General features: G+C 37.0%; 1 protein-coding gene across 5 annotated transcripts in view; it reads left to right on the top strand.

The window, feature by feature from the left end:
- The first annotated feature begins 11,522 nt into the window (after positions 1-11,522).
- The window catches only part of inpp4b (inositol polyphosphate-4-phosphatase type II B), a 351,939-nt gene continuing 343,767 nt past the window's right edge, over positions 11,523-19,694 (top strand). For 2 of the 5 annotated variants that reach the window (XM_031895514.1, XM_012955594.3), the window contains exon 1: positions 11,523-11,767. The gene's annotated coding sequence lies outside the window, so the exon portion shown is untranslated. The remainder of the gene's footprint in view (positions 11,768-19,694) is intronic. The other 3 variants (XM_012955592.3, XM_012955591.3, XM_031895513.1) reach the window with 2 other exon arrangements.

Below are 19,694 nucleotides of genomic sequence, written 5' to 3' on the forward strand. Positions count from 1 at the left end.
CAAGTGTCAATAATGTTACTAAGTAGTACCTATTGTAACTGCTCCATATGAAATGTACCATTACTTTATAAATCTACCCATAAAGTCCAAAGATCTTGATTTCTGTCTTTATGAATTTTTTTGTCTCACATTCATTGTCTCTTCATTAATATTTTTTTAACTAGCCTACAATCTAGTACAATCATTTACATGTATGGGATCTGTTGTCCAGAAACCCGTTATCCAGAAAGCTCTACATTATGGGAAGGCCATCTCTCATACACATATGTTTTTTTCTGTAATAATAAAACAATTCCTTTTACTTGATCCCATCTATGATTTAATTCAATCTTATAGGAGGCAAAATAATCCTACCAGGTTCATTTAATGTCTTAATGATTTTTTAGCCCCTTTATCCAGAAAACCCCAGGTCCCTAGCATTCTGGTTAACAGGTCCCATACATGCATAGATACAGTATATGAGGTGCTAAGTATTCCTTGCTTCATTGCCCATTTGTAAAAAGTTAACATTACAATATTAAAATGGTTTTATAAATGTTTATTGCAAATGGTTTTACAATAAGAGCTGCTTATTTTATTTATGACATCTTCACTTAAACATTGTAAAGGATCAAATGGAAATTGCATTAAGGTTAGGCTAGTAACTTAGTAAATAATCAGAATGCACCATGAATGCTGGCTGCTAAAAGTAAGTACTTCATTAAACATGTATATTTTATTATGCGTTGATAGCTTTCAATTACTTAGGAATAAATTATAACAACAAGCCTTGGGTGCTATCATTCAGGGAGTTGAATCGTTCTGATTTATTTGCGAGTTCAAAAGTAGCATCCAAAGGGTGGGAAAAATAGAAAACAGTAGCAAGAGAAGTCATAGATATACTGCATGACTAATTATTGTGTTTTATGCTTCATATTTAGAGCCATTTTCTATATAAGAACTAAGGAATTTGCTGTTGAACATTGCTGTGTAAATAAGTGCATTATAATTAACATTACAATACAGAGATTTCTTTTTAATTGACCTCTGAGTTTAGTTTATTGTTAGTCTTTTAAAGTAATTTATCCATATCATCTTACAATGTACTATACACTACTGACCCATAGGATTAACAATCCGCAGAAACCACACAATCTAGTTAAATATGATATAGCCTGAACACTGTAAGAGCAACAGCACAGGCAATGAAAACGTGTGCAAGTGGTAAGTGTATTGCCTATAAGGGGTGCGACTTTGCACCCCATATCCATCAAAGGACACCTCTTATAGAGTCCATTTTAAGCAAAGAATTCTGTAATAATAAAACATTGCCATTGATGGTAACTAAGCTGTATGAATCCATATTGGGGGCAAAATAATTCTATTGGGTTTATTTAATGTTTAAATGAATATTATCAGACTAAAGGTATCCAAATTACAGAAAGATCCTTTAACCCAGGTCCCAAGAATTCCAGATAACAGATTCTATACCTGAATATTTTTGTAATTACTATGGTCAATTTACCAATAACTTTTATGGTTTAGTCATTATTTAGCACATTTATTATGAGCATGGGTGTAATTGCTGGAAGGGGGGCAGTACAGAGTTGCCTAGTGCTTCCCAGGCACACTCGGCTTCTGTCTTTTAAATAAAGTGAAAGCTAGGATGTGTAACAGTGAAAGTCCATGTGCCCCCACCTCCCCCTGAGGCACCCTGTTAAACCTTACCCCTTCTTGATAAGCGTACCTTTTTACAATGGGAAAGAAAGCTATTGTGGTTATAGTTAGTGATGAGCGAATCTGTCCTATTTCAGGAAAATTTGTGAAACTGCTGAAACATTCAATGATGAATGCTGCAACTTTTTTCTCGCTCCAAATACATTAAAATCAATGGGTGTTTCTTCTCAGCAAATTTTTTGTTGTGGGGAATTTTTGCAGCAGTTTTGTGAAAAAATTTGGCAATGGTGAAATGCGGAATTTCGCAGCGAATCCATGCCTGGCGAAAAAGTTTGCTCATCACTAATTATAGTGAAATTTGATGTGGCATGAGGTTTGAACTTTGAGGAACTAATACTGTTTTAATAAATAGTGTTGTGATATTCAAATCCCTGATTTTTAATTGCCAGTGGGGCGCTGTGTAACAGTACCATTGACCAATGGCAGGGCAGGTTGCAAAATGCAAAAAATGGAAGAAAAGTTTTCCTGCCCTTTCTTGAATTTCTACAGAAAAATTAATTGCGTGTGTACTATGAACACAGTGCTGCCTGTGTTCGGCAGTGTTGTATTCATGAGGAGAAGGGGAAGGCACATAGGCACTACCATCCCCTAACTTGTGTGTCAGACCCCGGTTCCAGATGCTCTTTGAATAACCACTAAGATACACAGTTTTGCAACCTTTAGTGCTCTAACACTTAGGGGCGTATTTATTATGCTGTTTAAAACTAATTCGCCGAAAAAATGGAGTAAAAAGCTGTGTAAAATAAATGGAAAAGATCTCCATCTGAACGCTGGATATTACGCCGGATATTACGCCGGATATTACACCGTTATTTTCCATAAGTCCCGGTGGAAGAAAAAACGCGTAAAACAATTATGCAGATTTTACGCCATTTTTACACGGCGAAGCCTGGCGATGTGTGGCAAATTTTCTCGCCGTTTTTTACACAGCATAATAAATGCCTCTTAGTGCTTTAACATGTGACCCCCCATATTTTCCTTATTTCATGTTTCTGACCAAATCAAGCCAAAGATCTGATGACACTTTGAAAACTGTTACCCGTGTATACCGCTGCTTGAGTTGTTTTTTATATTTATGTTACCCCCGTGATATTAAGCTACTGAAAATATATTCCACATTTTTACTATGGCTATAAGGCATGTCAGAAAATCAGAGCCGAATTGATCCATTTCAAATGATCTATCTCTCATGTTCCATTACAAAGCTTTTACATTATATATAAAAGCATATCTGCACAAATTGCCATAAAACAGCAGTCACCTGCTTCTCTGTTTTTGCTTGTCGCAGTTTCCATCCTATGATTTTACTTAATAATTAAAGAGCCCTAACTACATGCGCTGTCTTAGACGTTCAAGCAAGCAAAGAAACATTTTGATGTGACGTTTTGGAAGTAGCCAATTAAACTGACAAATGCTCCTGGAGTTATATCAATTTTACATAGAAAAGCCAGATAAGCTATTAAGCAGAATTGCAAATGGACAAGTAAGTAGCACAAATCATGTCAGTTGTTCCAAATCACTGCATCCCAAAGTGGAAAGCAATTGATAAATAAAGTAAGTTAGGGAATTCTTTTAACAAGCAGCTTGTGCCCTCATACAATTCACAATTCCTTATACAGATATTCAAAAATCCTTGTGTTTCTTCCTGACCAGTGTAGTGAGTAGATGGCATGGAATATATCAAACTGAAAATCTGCACCTAAAAAATGAAATTGCTAGTGTATGCCACACTTGATCGTGAGAAGATAATTGCTGATTGATTTCTTTGGGTAGCAGGGGCAAGGAAAACTTTGCTTATAACCCAAATAATCTAAACCAAACAGAACATCTATTCTTGCTAGAATAAGGGTGTATGGAAAACCTCCAACAATGTAGGGCTTCTTAAATATACAAAATAGTTGCTCAGTAACAGGGCAACTCGGGGCTGGAGCTAGAGGTAGGCAGAACAGGCATGTGCCTATGGTACAAATGTTGGGGGTCGCAATGCATGTATCTCTTATGTTGCCTACCTCTAAACCGGGACCTTGTTCCCTTGTCGTTTACCTTGGTCTTGTAGGCAGTGTGCGGAACTGCGTTTACGTGCATATTTGCACATGTGCAGGGGAAGGGGCAGCAACGTAGCTTCCTGGGCTGCCTAGGGCACCCAACTGACTTGGCCCAGCCCTGGAGGAGCCACAATACCATTTAAAAAATCCATAGTATTAATCTATCTATAATCTATATAATAATAAAGTATCAGTAGGTAGTGGTATAACTGTTTCACTTTTTGTTTCCCCCTAACTTCTAAGATAATACTGGTGTTTGCCATTTTCATTTACCTTTACTGTAATTATCCTTCCTTCTTGCTGTCAGTTGCTCTTCTGCCCTTCTCTATCAAAGAGCCAAGAGGGAAGGCGGCTCAGTGGCCTGGCAATGACCTGACACCACAAGGAGTATAGCCAGTCAGAACTAAGGAATAATAGAATATCACAGACATAGAAGCAGCAGGAGCAACATCATAAACTTGCTTGTAGCCTATACAAAGGATAATAAAAAACTATAATGAATTCAACAGCAAAATAACACATACCTTTGTCTTTTATCATTGCTATCTGTACTGTTAGATTGAAGGGGTTTCTAAACCTTGTTAGAAAAAGTAATAAATAATACTATATCACAATATATTTTTTTACCATTTTTCATATATGTAGGTTGTAAAAATGTATTTGTTTTATGAATCTCCATTCCCTATAAGCTCCATAAGCTAGCTTACCAACTAAAATTGTAATAACCTAAAACTATTTTTGCACAGCAAATGTAATTTAAATCAACTTTATATGGAATCCATTATCCAGAAACCCACCAAAGACTTGCTTTGTAAATCCAGAGTTGGAGCTGGTGGTGGGGGTGATGTCACACGTAAGCAGAAGTGACATCATGCGTAATTGGAAATGATGTCATGCACAGACTTCATTTTACACGCTCAGGCTAACATAGGTTGGGTTCCTAGGGTGGCAGCTATGGGATCCATAATCTGAAAACCCCTTATCCAGAAATCTCCAAATTATGGAATGGTCATCTCCCATAGAATTCATTTTAAATTAATAATGCACATTTTTTAAACAATTTCATTGTTTTATTGTGTTAACAAAACAGTACCTTGTACTTGATCCTTACTGAGATATCAGTAATCCTTACTGGAGGCAAAATTCTATTGGGTTTACTTTTTAAGAGACTTATGGCATGGAGATCCATATTATGGAAAGATCAGGAAAACCCCAGTTTCCAAACATTCTGGATAACAGGTCCCATACCTGTATAGCCTAATTACAAATTGTCAGGTACCTGTGCAGGTACCACAGGTATTAGTGACAAAGAACCTGGGATAGGTGTAGTAAATAATACCACAAGAGAAAGCTATTTAATAGCTACACCACAACAGGCAATGCAGTTGGGACAGGAGAGGGAAAGGTATAGATGGGTGGTAAGGAAAAAATAATATTTTGGTAGAAGGAGGAGCAAAAAGACATATGGAACAAAGAAGGTTTGGAGTAGGAAAGAATAATAATACAGTGGGGTGCTTAGGTATAATGATGTTAGAAAAGGGATGAGATGGCCATCAGTGATGGAAAAAAAATAATTTTGACTGGGTAAGAGTACAAATAGAAAGAAAGGGTGATGCAGCAAAAATCTTCATATTTATCTAAATATCCCTGTTTTATGTTCTGTCCCCATTTCTGTCTGAACTGCATCAAAACACAATTACAAATTAAAAGGAGACATTAATATAGGTTTCAGCACATGATTTATTCTTCAGTGGTTGGTTGTAACTGGGTCAGTGATGTAAAATTATTATAGTAAAATGTTTAAATTACTGGCTAGCTAAGGATTCTGGGAACTGAAGTCCCGCCTGACATCACAGAGAATGTACATGAAGGAGCAATATTCTTCATGTATAGGAGTCCCTGCAATGATACATGTCCCATGTTTTAGCTCTGCTGGTTAGGGAAACCAAGCTGACCATGGAGTCTCACCTCATGTCTGCATTCCACAGCAACTGGAAAGTGTAATACAGTTTAACACAACAATAGGGGGCTGATTTACTAACCCACGAATCCGACCCGAATTGGAAAAGTTCCGACTTGAAAACGAACATTTTGCGACTTTTTCGTATTTTTTGCGTTTTTTCGGCGTCTTTACGAATTTTTCGTTACCAATACGATTTTTGCGTTAAAACGCGAGTTTTTTGTAGCCATTACGAAAGTTGCGTAAAATCGCCCGATTTTTTCGTAGCGTTAAAACTTACGCGAAAAGTTGCGCCTTTTTCGTAGCGTTAAAACTTAAAAGGTGCGAAGTTTCGCGTAAGTTTTAACGCTACGAAAAAAGCGCAACTTTTTGCTCAAGTTTTAACGCTACGAAAAATCGCCACATTTTACGCAACTTTCGTAATGGCTACGAAAAACTCGCGTTTTTACGCAAAAATCGTATTGGTAACGAAAAATTTGTAAAGACGCCGAAAAAAATCGCAAAAAATACGAAAAAATCGCAAAATACCGATCATTACGAAAAAAACGCAATCGGACTCATTTCGACCCGTTCGTGGGTTAGTAAATGTGCCCCTAGGAGTAGGGTGCTTGGAGCAGCCAGAGAAGCCAGTTAGAATCTGCATGCAGCAGAGCTGTCCCTGACTGTCTATGAAATGTATGTGACAGTAGGAGGGGCTTACTTAGCAGCCAAGCAGTTTTAATCTGCCCTAAGTTGCCTAAGTAAGTCCAGCAATGATCTATCAGTTACAGGCTATCTAATGATCAAACTAGCAAATGCATCATCAAATCTTCTGTTACACTGCACAGTATTCTGGGTTTTTCCACCGCCTTCAAGTTATGTGAACAGCTAAGCCAACCTTTGATTGGTCAGCCAAATTGCCATTATCTATCTTCTTCACTTACACAGCCCTTCCCCATACTAAGTGCAGCTGAACCCTCTGCACAAGCAATGCGGCCCCCCTCATACCTCTGCGATGCTCGGAAAGGTAAGCATTTGAGAGGCAGCCTCAGGGCAGCATAGACCCCAGAAATGCCCCATAGTTATGGAACCTTGGAATTACCGCCACCCTGGTTTTGGCAAAAATGCCAAGACTGCACCAGACTGCAGCCAAAGGATCACATGCAATTACTCTATATACTGTACATTTTGACTAAAACTTGCTCCAATTCACAAAAAGGCTCACATGCAATTGGGTTATTTTGATGTGTCAGGCACAATAGTGGGGGCAGCATATCAGCTTGTGGATGAATTGATTTTGGGAAAATAACATGATTTGCAGCCAAAAATTGCACTTTGTTCTCTGAGCTGCATTTGTAAATGTCCCTTTAAATTTCATTTCCTTTATTTAATTTTCCTAACTATAATTTAGTAGTGATGAGCGAAATATTCCACCAGGTATGGATTTGCAGTGAATTTCTAAATTTCATGGATTTTTTGCAAAACGGCGCAAAAATTTGGCATGTCAAAAAGCCGTGTTTTGCTAATTTTTTGCTGTTTGCGCATTTTTCACAGTTTCGCAAATTTTTTGCCCAAGCAAAACAGGACAGATTCGCTTATCACTATAATTTAGTTAAGATTATTGCTGTCTAACTGAGATTAACCTGAACCCTGCAGTGAAGTCCCTTAGCCAAAGACAGATGGCGCAGTTAGTTGCCGCAACTTTTAAGAAAACCCAGTCACAGCAACTAAAAACGCAGCTGCGGTGACTAATCCCGGCGATAACCACCATACAAAATATATGAGTTGCCGTGACCATGCGGTACATGTCGCTGAATAGTCGCCGCAATTGGATTTAAAAATTGCAAAGACTAATCGCCCCTATCTGTCTTTACCCTTAATTGGAGTTCAATTGTCTTTTCGTCACAACCTGCCCCAAACCCAAACATGTCAGCCACTGCACCACTGCTCCAGAAACAACTGATCAGTTATTGGATTATTGGCTATTGGATTTAAGTGAGTTATTCTGTTTGGGTCAGCATTGTTAGAGCCTATCAGAGAAATATTGTCATCATTGTTTTGTCTTTCCTCTCAGTGAGGATCCTGGCTAAACCTGGTGTTCGAATTCGCTATTTATTCTGCACACTGAGCTCTGGCTATTTTAAGAACTGTACTTACTGCATGCTTGATAAATGTATTTGCCTGATCATCCTGAATCCCAGATGTCTTGGCTCCATACTTTGAAATGAAAGTGACATGAAATCAAGCTGCCCAACTGTACCATTAGCGGATGGTTCTGCACCATTACACACTCTAACTGTTACTGGTGCTTCAAAACACACACAGAATTGCTGCAGATAAGATGCTCCGCATATACAAATAGCCACATCATCCTTAGCTTCTCCCTTCATATCTCACATGTTATTCCTGTAGGGGAAAGCCTAGAGAATATACTGTAGTAAAAAAAAAACAAAAAAGCCCCAGAAAGCTAAGAGGTATTTATAGTTTCTCAGCATTTCCCTGTAATATTTATATGTAAGTAGAGATACAGTAGATAGAGAAGAAATGATCAATGCTTGCAATTGATGGAGAAACATATACAGGTATGGGACCTGTTTTACAGAATTTTTAAGACCTGTGGTTTTACTGTTTAAGGGATCTTTCCATAATTTGGATCACCATACTTAAAGTCTACTAAAAAATAATCTAAACATTAAAGGAGAAAAGTAAAAATTAAGTAAGGGAACCAATGGTTGCATGGTTATTGGTGGTTGGCACGCCTGGCACCTCAGGGGTAAGGAGGTGTATCAGGAAGTGAGTTTGTTGATGAGTAGGTGGTCCCGGGCTAGAATGGCAGCTGGCAGCTATAGTGGCATTGCGCAGTTATTGGATTGTTATGGTTGTTTGTTATACAAACGTATCATATGTTCATGATATGTTTATCATATTTTCATGTTATGTTTGATATGTTTATCATATGTTCATGTTCTGCTATTTGTTTATGGTATGTTTTAAATTAAACTTCAGTTGTTAATAAATGTTCTGCGCCCCTTTTCATCCAAATCTGGTGTCCGCGTAATTCTTCTGGGATTGGAGGGATAGGAGGGGTGGTGTGGTAGGTTGTCAAGAGGCGGAACAAGTGCCAACGTTGCGCCTGTCAAGCTGCACTGAGTCCTCTATCAAAAGAAACTCAGGCTTTCTTGTCTCTTTTTATAGAGTTCTATACCTATACAGTAACAATGTGACTAACAGATAATGTGCTTGATCATGCCATCCTTATGCTGTTCAGTCTCTGTGTGTATGAAATTATGCACAGTGTTGTGGGTTGATTCTTGAAATAGATGGTGACACCCCTTTGTATAGCTAAATGGTATTTTTGTGTATATTGAATAATTTACAACACTACAATTGGTGATCAGTGTTAATGATAGCATATAGGTATATGTAAACATATATTTTATATATATATATATATATATATATATATATATATATATATATATATATATATATATATATATATATATATATATATATATATATATATATATATATATATATATATATATATATATATATGTATTAAAGGTTCAGGGTTTCACAGTCCATAACTACCTAATTTTGTAATTTAAAGGAATTGTTTGATATATTTCAGACCCTTCTATAGATTTTTGTGCATGCAGAGCAACCACCAGAACACCTACACCATCTTTTGGGTGCCTTAGTAAAAATCTGGCACTCAGACCATAGGTGTAGGAAAACTTGGTGTAGGTATTTAGTGCAAAGTAACTGCTCTGTATGCTTCCAATAGGACATAGGAATAAAGATGAGCACTTGGTGGTTGCTTATTTAAGGGATGTGTTCACGTTGGGACTGACTGATGATTCATTTATGGTACCACTCTTACCCCCAAATGTAATAAAATGCAATAACTTTGTCCAGGAGCATTAAACTGCTGCCTGCAGATTGGTTGCTATGGGTTACTGGTCCTGGGCAAACTTAGTGCCTTGTATTACATAACCCCTTGAGTGAGCCAATAAGATATAAGGTTTGTGATTCACTTTGGGAAATCAATTGTTGGAGCATGCCTATGTGTATGGTGTATTCATAGGATATTAAAAGCTTTAAAGAAATACTGACACAAGAAATTAAACCTTTTTTTTACATCTATCATAACATGGTCTTTGCATGACCTTCATTTTTGCCATAAAAGTATTTGCCAAATGCTTTTATATTACCTGTCTGATCCCCCATGTTCCCCTATAAGGGGGCTGCCATATTTGTCCAGCAGGAGGCCGTTAGCATTAGAAGCTATAACTGACAGGCTGAGAAGGGACAGACAGGTTGGCAAAACAGTCAGGTTTAGGAACTTCAAGTAAAAATTACTTACAAAAGCAAATCTCTCAGTGAAAATCAATCAACACAACCTATAGGCAACTTTTTATGTACATTCATATTTTGAGGAGTTGTTTTTTAGTGTCAGTATCACTTTAATGCATACATTCAAATCTATAATCCCTACAAATGGTTTTACTTCAATGAGATATTTTGTTTTGCAAGAGCAGTTAATTCAGGTGATGGCCGAGGGGTGGTGATGAGCGAATCTCTCCCTTTTTGCTTTGCCAAAAAATTTGCAAAGCCGCAGGAAAAAAAGCAAAAATTTACAAAACACTTTGAAATCAATAGATGTTTCTTCGTGCTGATTTTCTAGCAGCGACTATTTTTTTCACTGCTACTTTCATAGGAGGATTTTCAATAAGTATAGAGAAGACTAAGGCCCCCCCTAAACCTGCTTGGTGCCTTGAAAAAATCCCTCTTCTGCACTGCTCTGGAAACCTTAACATCAGGAAATCTTCTTGCATTCCTGCAAGCTCTAGTTCTGTTGTAATCAGCTGTGCTCTGATTGGATCATTCTTCTTGTGGCTTCTCCAATCAGAGCACAGCTCTCTTGACAGATAAGCCAACCAATACACAGATGTAGACAGGGCAGGGCTAATTGGTACAAACATGCATTATTTGGAGGATTTGTTAAAAAATCTTATGGCAAAAAAATTGTAAAGTTGGATAATGTTCTTACACATTGCAGTATTGTTCTGTATTTGTAATCCTAAAGCCAGGGCAAACCATGAGCAGAATGCCTAATGTATTACTACAAAGATTTCACTTTAGGCCTGCACGCTGTACTTTACATATATTTATTTTCAAATGTACTAAACCTATTTTTTTTTTAAATTGGGTTAAATTCTTAAAATAAAGTTATATTAATGTTTAGTATGTTATAGATGGGCTTATTCCAAGCAAACTTTCAGTTGGTCATAATTTATTTATTTAGGGTTTTTAAATGATTATCCTTCCTGTTCTGGCACTTTGCAGCCTGCATCTGAAAATACTGTCTTGTTTGCGGTCAATTACCCTGGCAACTAAACAACAGATTGACTATAAAGCTTCATTTTTACATTATTTTTTATTATTATAACAAATTTGAAAAAAGAATTAAACAACAAATTACTAATTCTCTACACTATAAGCTTCATTTTTACATTATTTTTTTTTATTATAACAAATTTGAAAAAAAAATGAAACGACAAATTACTAATTCTCTACACTATAGTAAAAGTTAATTTTAAGGTGACTAAGCCTTTTAAAATTTCTGTAATTGTTCCATTGGGATCTTGGGTATGACCTATTACACTTTATATGATTTAAATAGAACTGGGCAAGAACAACATGGTATATGGATAAATACATTTTGGGAAAACATGGCAATAATTCAAATTTATAATTGTATTGATATGCAAGCCCCACCCTATGCAATCAGAGGTTGCAGCTCCATGCAGATACACCATGTGACTATGAGTGGGCACATTCCCTGAGCAGCTACACCTGCAGCATCTCACCTGTGTCAGTAGGAGATTGTGCTGCTCTGTTGATCCATTCCCACAGTATATAACTAGCAGGGAGTGTTTTCTAGCTGCAGCTGAATAAGCAGAGAAAAGAAAAATCTTTTTCTATTGACTTTTAAGGTAGAGATGTTCATGAAAAAAGAAAAATCTAATAGCGGAACATTATGGTATTAACCCACATGTAGGTGAGCTCCCTTAATTATTTGTGTTTAATGTTCTTGTGATTTTTTAATATGTCAAATGTGTATATGATTTATTTAATATGATTTATTTATTAGCTAATAAATAAATCATTATATTTTGCAATATAGTCTTGGCGCTGTGGAGTTATGATTCCTTTGCAAAAGCTATACTTAAAGTGATATACTAAAGAACTACTTTTCAAAATATGAATGTACTTAAAAAGTTACCTATAGGTCATGTTGATCATGTTTTGCTTCCCTTCTCAGCCTGTCAGTTACAGCTTCTAATGCTAACAGACTCCTACTGCATAATTATGGCAGCCCCCTGATAGAGGAACATGGGGGATCAGATAGGGCATGTAAAAGCATAAGGCAAAAGTATAAATAGCATGCAAAGCCAATATTATGACAGATATAGGATAAAGAATCTCTTTAAATGTATATTTGTATATACAGGTGAGTTTGTATACAGCCAAGTTTGCTTTACATTTGAATCCAAGCTGAATGGCTTTTTCCCCACATGGCATATAATAAAGATCACAGCAAAGGGTAACTTTGCAGAAAATTAATTCTATTGCATTATATTCTACATTCTGTTGTCTCTGTGTATTTATGATGTGCCCCCCTTCTGAACACAATGTTAAAATATATAACCCCTGAATCTGAGTCAATTAAACATGACTATCATCCCAGAGCACCTGTGACTGCTGTGTCCCCCCTCTTCTAAAACCAGACACATGCTACATGGCTTAAGAACAATTAACGCAGATGCGTGCTGCAGACTGCACTAATTTATGTGCCACCATGAAACTTGCATCTAAAATAACTGCCAGCATCATGTTTCACGTGTGTCTCTTTTAAAGGGGTGAGCTGGCATACCCAAGTTCATCTCGTAAAGGAAAGCCTGTGCATGCCTGGCATCATGAAAAAATCTAGTAATACGTTTAGTTCTTTCAGTCACATCAAGAACGTCCCAGTCGCAGCAAAAAAGTAATGTGATAGCTGCATTTCAGACATTTTTTGCTGTTTCACTAACTCGCTCATCACTACTGGCATGGCATATACATTGGGGATGCTTAGGGTGTGCATCAAATTTAGTCCCTCCTCCCTTGTTAGAATTTCAAATTATGAAGAAAGAGAAAAACTGTTTTGCAGCTGGATTTCAGCATGAAGGAACAGATTAGAGTGATAGGCATACTAGGGCTTTCTGTTTTGTGCAGGGCTCAAATTTTGGTTAGCAATCCTCCTTTAACATGGAGATAGCTACTACTTTGTATTTCCGATAAAGAGAGAACTGCAAAACCAATTGAACTCTTTCTCAGGGGCAAGTGCTTTATTCATATACCTTTTTATATCCCTTTCATCTGATAAAATATCTTACAGTATCACATTTTTCCCTTCTATTTGTGCTTGACTGACTGTCCAGTCATTGCCTAAAGCCTATAAAGTACAGAATCACTGGCAAGGTAATTGTGGTGTTAAATTTGTTTCTAGGATCTATTTGGTAGTAAGGTTCATGTTTTGCAACCTTGCATATATAGCACACCTATAAAAGCATTCTGTGAGTCTACCTGTTTTTGTACTATATTTTGTAATTGGTTAAAGTAGTAAAAAAGGACAGCAACATTATTTTCAAGATTCCATTTGTTTATTATTGTTAAATGTAAGGACTGATTGACTTAAACAGTTTATTTTTTTTTGTTTATTCATTGAGGGTCATTTCTAAATACTGGGCAATAGTGATGAGTGAATCTGTCCCGTTTCACTTCGCCATAAATTTCGCGAAACAATGAAAAATTCGTGAAACGCATTTGTTGTGCAATTTTTTTTTTGTCGCCCACGTCTATTTTTTTTTGTATCCGGCGTCTATTTTTTGTTGCCCACGCTTTTTTGACGCCACCACGCACAATTTGGACGCAACCGTGCCTTTTTTTGACGCACAAAAAAAATTCTGCGCATCAAATTTTTCCGCAGCAAATTTTCACGGAAGTTTTGCAAAACTATTTGCCAATGGCGAACTGTGGAAATTCACTGCGTATCCATGCCTGGCAAAAAAATTCACTCATCACTACTGGGCAAATTTGTACCTGAGCAGTAACCCATAGCAACCAATCAGGTATTTGCAGCTGGATGAAAAAGGTTAACCATTGGTTGCTATAGGTTACTGCCCAGGTGCATATTTGCCCGGTCTTTATCAATGACCCCCAGTGTATCTTGTCAGTGACTGACTAAATTCAAATACTTGGTTGTATGGTGAATTTCTGCTGTGTGTTTCAGGTAAGCTATTGGAGATTTTTGTAAATCACCCTTATCAGTAATCCTAACAGGAATCTGCTACCTCCTCCTTTCTCCACTTCCAAACCTGTTAAGGCTAGTTGGGAATAATCTATAAATCCAGGCCTTATATTAGCCTTGCTCATTTTACCTCTAGTGCTTGGTACTCATAGTCACTCAGGGTGTTTAATCCACAGAAGCAAATTTAAAGCAACCAATAAACAGTTTCCTTTCTTTAGGAGCCATACACAGCCTTACTATAGGATTATCCAGATTGGGGTCAGATTGGACTGACCTGCTGATTTGGGTCACTGGAGCTCAATAGAAGCAAAAGGAGAGTTGTGGCCCATCTCACTTGTGAAACTGCTGGTGTCCTTGCACTGAACAGAGGGATCAGTATGACTGCCTTCTAAATGCACCGCAGTACTTATTCATGTGGGTTTTGTTAATCCTGAACCTAATCCCTGAATCTGTGTATATATTGGAATTTTCTCATTCAACTTTTTTCATCTGTACTATTCTTATACTGAGTTCAGGTACTCTGCTGCATTTTATTGATTTTGACGTAGTATTTATTTACTTTTAAAGGTAATTGATTTTTTTTTTCTTTTGCAGTAGACACAATATTCTTCCTAGCTATTTGCAGACATACAAAATGAGTTCTAGTAACGCTAATATAAGAAGAAAGGGAGCATCTAATGGAAAATGCAGACATTTGAACTTCACTGGAAGGGTTGAACTTTATGGACTCTGGTCTTTTTTCAACCCTGTGTAACCTAATGCAGGTCACTATATTGGCCACTTTGAAAGCCTTCTGAGATGCATCCCAGGAAATTCTGGTCTAGGCTACAGAAACCTTAATTCAATTACTCTGCCCAATGTAGCAGACTTATGCCTTCATTTGCATCATTTATATAACCAATATTACTGAAAAAAATGTCAGTGTATTGTGTGGCCTTTTCCCAGATCTGTTCTACTGTACATAGTGATGGTGTCTCAATTTGGATTTGATTTTATTTCTGCAGCAACAATTAAACAAATGCTAAAATATGTAAACCGTTATGTCAGGGTTGTTGCTAGTGATGATAACATTTTTCCGCCAGACATGGATTCGCTACATATTTTGGTACTGGCGAATTTTTTCCACGAAGCTGCTGCGAAAACCGTGGTTGCTTCAAAAAAGTAGTGTATGTGCCAAAAAAGTTGCAGTCGCCCATAGGCAGATTTTCAATAAGGCTAGGGTGGGGGGCTAAGCCTCCCTAGCACATTAGAAAAAAAAACTCACTCTGTACTTGACTTTATCTGCGCTGCTACTTTAACATCTAAGTAGGTTCGTGCATTCCTGCAAGCTCCAGTTCTGTTGTAATCAGCTGCATTTTGACTGAATCTTTCATCTTGTGGCTTCTCCAATCAGAGTGCAGCTTTCTTTACAGACAGCGAAATTGACCAATCAAGCCACAGATGTAGGCAGGACTGCAGAAAGTAAGACTGCTATGAAGGTTCTGTAGGCTGTAGACCTACCTACTGTAAAATCCTCACTAGCTCTGTACATTTGCTGCACATTTCATGCCACTCCCACAGTTACTATACATTACTATAAATATGTTCTAAAACGGACTCACTAGCTGAAATTAAATAATTTTTTTTGTAACCTGGCTTCTGTAATTTCCTTTTGACTAGTGATGAGCAAATCTGTCCTGTTTTGCTTCACCATAAAACAGCGAAAAATTTGCGAAACACATTTGTCACACATTTGCTGCAAATCCATGCCTGGTGAAAAAATTTGCTCATCCCTACTTTTGACCCTTTCTCTAGTCCTTTTCTTTTTTTTTTGGTAGTTTTTGCACTTGTAGATTTTTTTTTTATATTTTTATCATTGTTTTGTTCATTTCTAGTTAGTTACAGTGGAGCCCTTATGAGTTCATGGCTGGGAAACAAACCAATGTTGTGTTTCAGTGTCAATGTTATAGTATAAGGGCATGCCTGAATATCTGCCATCTGTACCCACTGCATCTCACTGGTTTTGTAAATACCGATTGCATATGGCTGTATATAATGTGCCTGGGATGTCATTACCCACTGCCGTTCTCACTATAAAACTAACTAAAACACAAATAGATAGAGAACCCCTCACAGAAGTGAGTGTATAAATTCTTTTACATCTTAAACATTTCAGGGTGAAAAAAGCCCTCCAACTCGCACTTTTGCACAGTTTTCCTGGATGTCAGTGTGAACCACAAGAGGTAGTTGTGAGGTTCTTTTTTTTTTTTTTTAAGCCAGCAACGAATCCACGAAGTCTCACATTAGCTGTAGTTCAGTCTATGTATGGCCCATCTTTAGCCTTCCCAAGCACAAAATTCACCCACCGCCTATGCAGTCACCTCAAAGTCATATAGTAGCTATGTTTTTGCCATTTCGCTCATCACTAGTTGTTGCTAGAATCTAATATTCTTTAAACCCAAGTTTAAAATGCGAAAAATCTTGTTTTGCAGGACTTTCTATTTTAGGTCATGAAGTATAATTCAAAGCTCCCCTGAACCTGTCACTCCAACAGGGCCGTATTTGTCAAGGGGCACCCGAGGGCCAGAAGAAACAGTTCCATTTTGTTACAATAAAATACTTTATTTGTTACCTGTCCTGTGCGAAGCACCTAGGCAGCTGCTAATACCCTATTAACCCTAGAAAAATGACATTGCAGAAGTCCTCCTAGTGCCAGGAGTTCAGTTTAGACACTCTATGTTCAGCTTGAGATGCTGAAGTAGTTTATCCCATGTAGAAAAATGTTTTTTCTAGTGACACAAACGGAGAGAGCAGTAAAACAGGCACTGAAGCCTGAACTAGGTTTGCAAACCTTCCCTTCATCAAAGGATATAACCATGAATATAACAAGCCAAATGAAAGCAACCAACTAACAAAAGAGATAAATACAAATATTTTAGATTAATCTTTCCACAGAATTCCAATTTGAGCAGATACTTTTTATCTCACAGATGCATCGTGCTGGCAAAAAGTGTAGAATTATGGGCAAAGTATGTGGTCCCTTCATAATGGCTCCCACTGAGCATCTGAGAGAGAGAATCACTAATCTTGTCATAACTCTTGTGGTCATACTGTGTTATAAAGATATCTAGGATCCCAGTAGTATAGTATCACAGGGCTGTTGTATTTTTATCCTTTTCTTTTATAGGCAATCTATACCTAACGGGCTGAATCAGAGATATACTTTCCCATACCAGCCAAAATAATAAATATAGATTTTGGAAATATCCATTTAAATCTCCTAATCATTTTTCATCTTAGCCCTTGATATTATTCTTAGGGAACCTTTCTTACATCTTCATTTTTGTACAGTATTGAAGATAAGGTTATTCCATTGCAATGGTTCAATTTCTGAAACAAATGTTGGATAAACTTAGACTGCCTGGATTGGCAATTGAGTAATATAAACACTACTCTAAATGTTGTGGTTGCTTTAGATAATATATTATGAAATTCATTTTATTTTCACCATCTGTGAAATGCAGTCGCGTGAAAATGGAACAGTTGTGAGTGCAAGCTGCAGCCGAAAATCCCTAAAGTTAAATGACAGCCGAGAACTTTAAGATCAATTGTCTCATTAGTCTCAGTTCTAGGACTGTAATATGGTTATTGGAATGCAGTAGTGGAACTCAATATCAGAACAAATCTGGGGAGGGAGAAGATAAGAGCCAGATAATTAGAACCATTAAGAATACCTTCTCATTTGCTAATTCAAATGTGTTAAGAGAGTAACGCAAAGATAATCGTAAAAGGTATATTAAAAGCACTAGCATTTCTAAAAATGTTGAACGCTTTTAAGTAGTGAGAATAAAAAAAAATCTTACTCTTCAGTGCTCCTATACTTTTGTTTCATCCCTTTGCTTTGTTTTGGCATAAATATTAATAGATGTTTGTATAATCAAGCTTTCGCTTTCTGAAGATGTTAATTTTCCAGTTTACAATTTTAACCTTGACTTGAAACTGGCATTATCTTCAAAGCTGCTGGAGTACAAGCTTCTTTATTCTCTACCGTAGGATAATTATTAATGAAAAAATAACAGGGTTTGTGACCTTGCAGCCTTGAGGTGTAATCTGGTATACTGTAGCTGGAATTGGGGCCATAAAGAGAAGTCTCCATAGCATGGGCAGCTATTGGTTTTCTCATAGGCTGTGCAGATACAATAAACCTATGAGGCATAGTTGTTGACATAGGCACAAAAGTGCAGAGAAATATGAGGGAAGTCCCCTACCTCAGTGGATACTGAAGTTTTTGCTTCAAGCTCCCTTAAGTGATAACAGGGTTACAGATATAAGAAAACACTGGGATATCAGTCAGTCATTCACAATATCAGGATTGTGTATTAGTACAACCCCCTAAATCTCACCCTAAATCTCGCCCTAACTTGACCTTCAGTTTCAGCCCTTCCAAGAACTGCAAGGTCCTCCAGTTGTAGGAATTGCATGCATTTGTGTTCTGTAAGGTAAAGTTTAAAGTGTTTTTTTTCTTCAAATATGGTTTGTGATAACAATTAAACAGCAGTTGAATTCCTGCTCTATGGTTACACTATTGGGCCTATTTATTCAAATTTGTGAGGTTTATTTTATACTTTATTTTAGTAATGAGCACAATTTTTTACAGCGTCATTAATTTTCCAACGAAGTGAAATGGGACAAATTTGCTCATCTCTACTTATTTATTAAAAATATAAAAAAGTTGATTAAATAAAATTGTGGAAACATCTCATACCTAGCTTGTGTGAGGTTTACAAGTTCAAAAGAAAACTGGAAAAACTTTGATTTCCGCATCTAAAAGCTTGTGAGTTCATGTAGAAGTTTTACATCTGAGTTTCCAAGTTTTGTTGTGCTTTATAAATACTAAACATTTGGGTTTTTGAAAATATAATTTGAATTTGTGAGTGTTTGTGAATTGTTGTTTTTGTTGAAAAATGTAGACACAAATATTCAAATGTTGTTAAATGCCCCTCTATATGTGCCTCTATGGGTTTAGAAGCAGTACCCCCTTCTGAACTTGAGTATCCAGTTTACATATATGCTATAGGTTATGGGGGAAAAAACACCTTGAAAAGCATGAAGTGCCTTATAGTCTACCTACAGCGAGGAACATAAGTATTTGAACACCCTGTGATTTTGCAAGTTCTCCTACTTAGAAATCATGGAGGGGTCTGAAATTCATATTGTAGGTGCATTCCCACTGTGAGTGACAGCATTTTAAATAAAAAAAAATCAAATCACTTTAAAGAATTTTTTTTTTTTTTTAAAGAATTTATTTGTATTGCACTGCTGCACATAAGTATTTGAACACCTGGCAATCAGCAAGAATTCTGGCTCTCAAAGACCTGTTACTCTGCCTTTAAAAAGTCCACCTCTACTCCACTCATTGATCTAAATTAGTAGCACCTGTCTAAGCTCTTAAAAGACATCTGTCCATTCCATATTCAGTCAGACTCCAACTACTACCATGGCCAAGACCAAAGAGCTGTCAAAAGACACCAGAGACAAAATTGTGGACCTCCACAAAGCTGGAAAGGGCTACGGGGCCATTGCCAAGCAGCTTGGTGAAAATAGATCAACTGTTGGAGCAAGTGTTAGAAAATGGAAGAGGCTAAAGATGACTGTC

The sequence above is a fragment of the Xenopus tropicalis genome, chromosome 1 (assembly GCF_000004195.4).
Source record: "Xenopus tropicalis strain Nigerian chromosome 1, UCB_Xtro_10.0, whole genome shotgun sequence".
In the NCBI taxonomy this organism is placed as follows: domain Eukaryota; kingdom Metazoa; phylum Chordata; class Amphibia; order Anura; family Pipidae; genus Xenopus; species Xenopus tropicalis.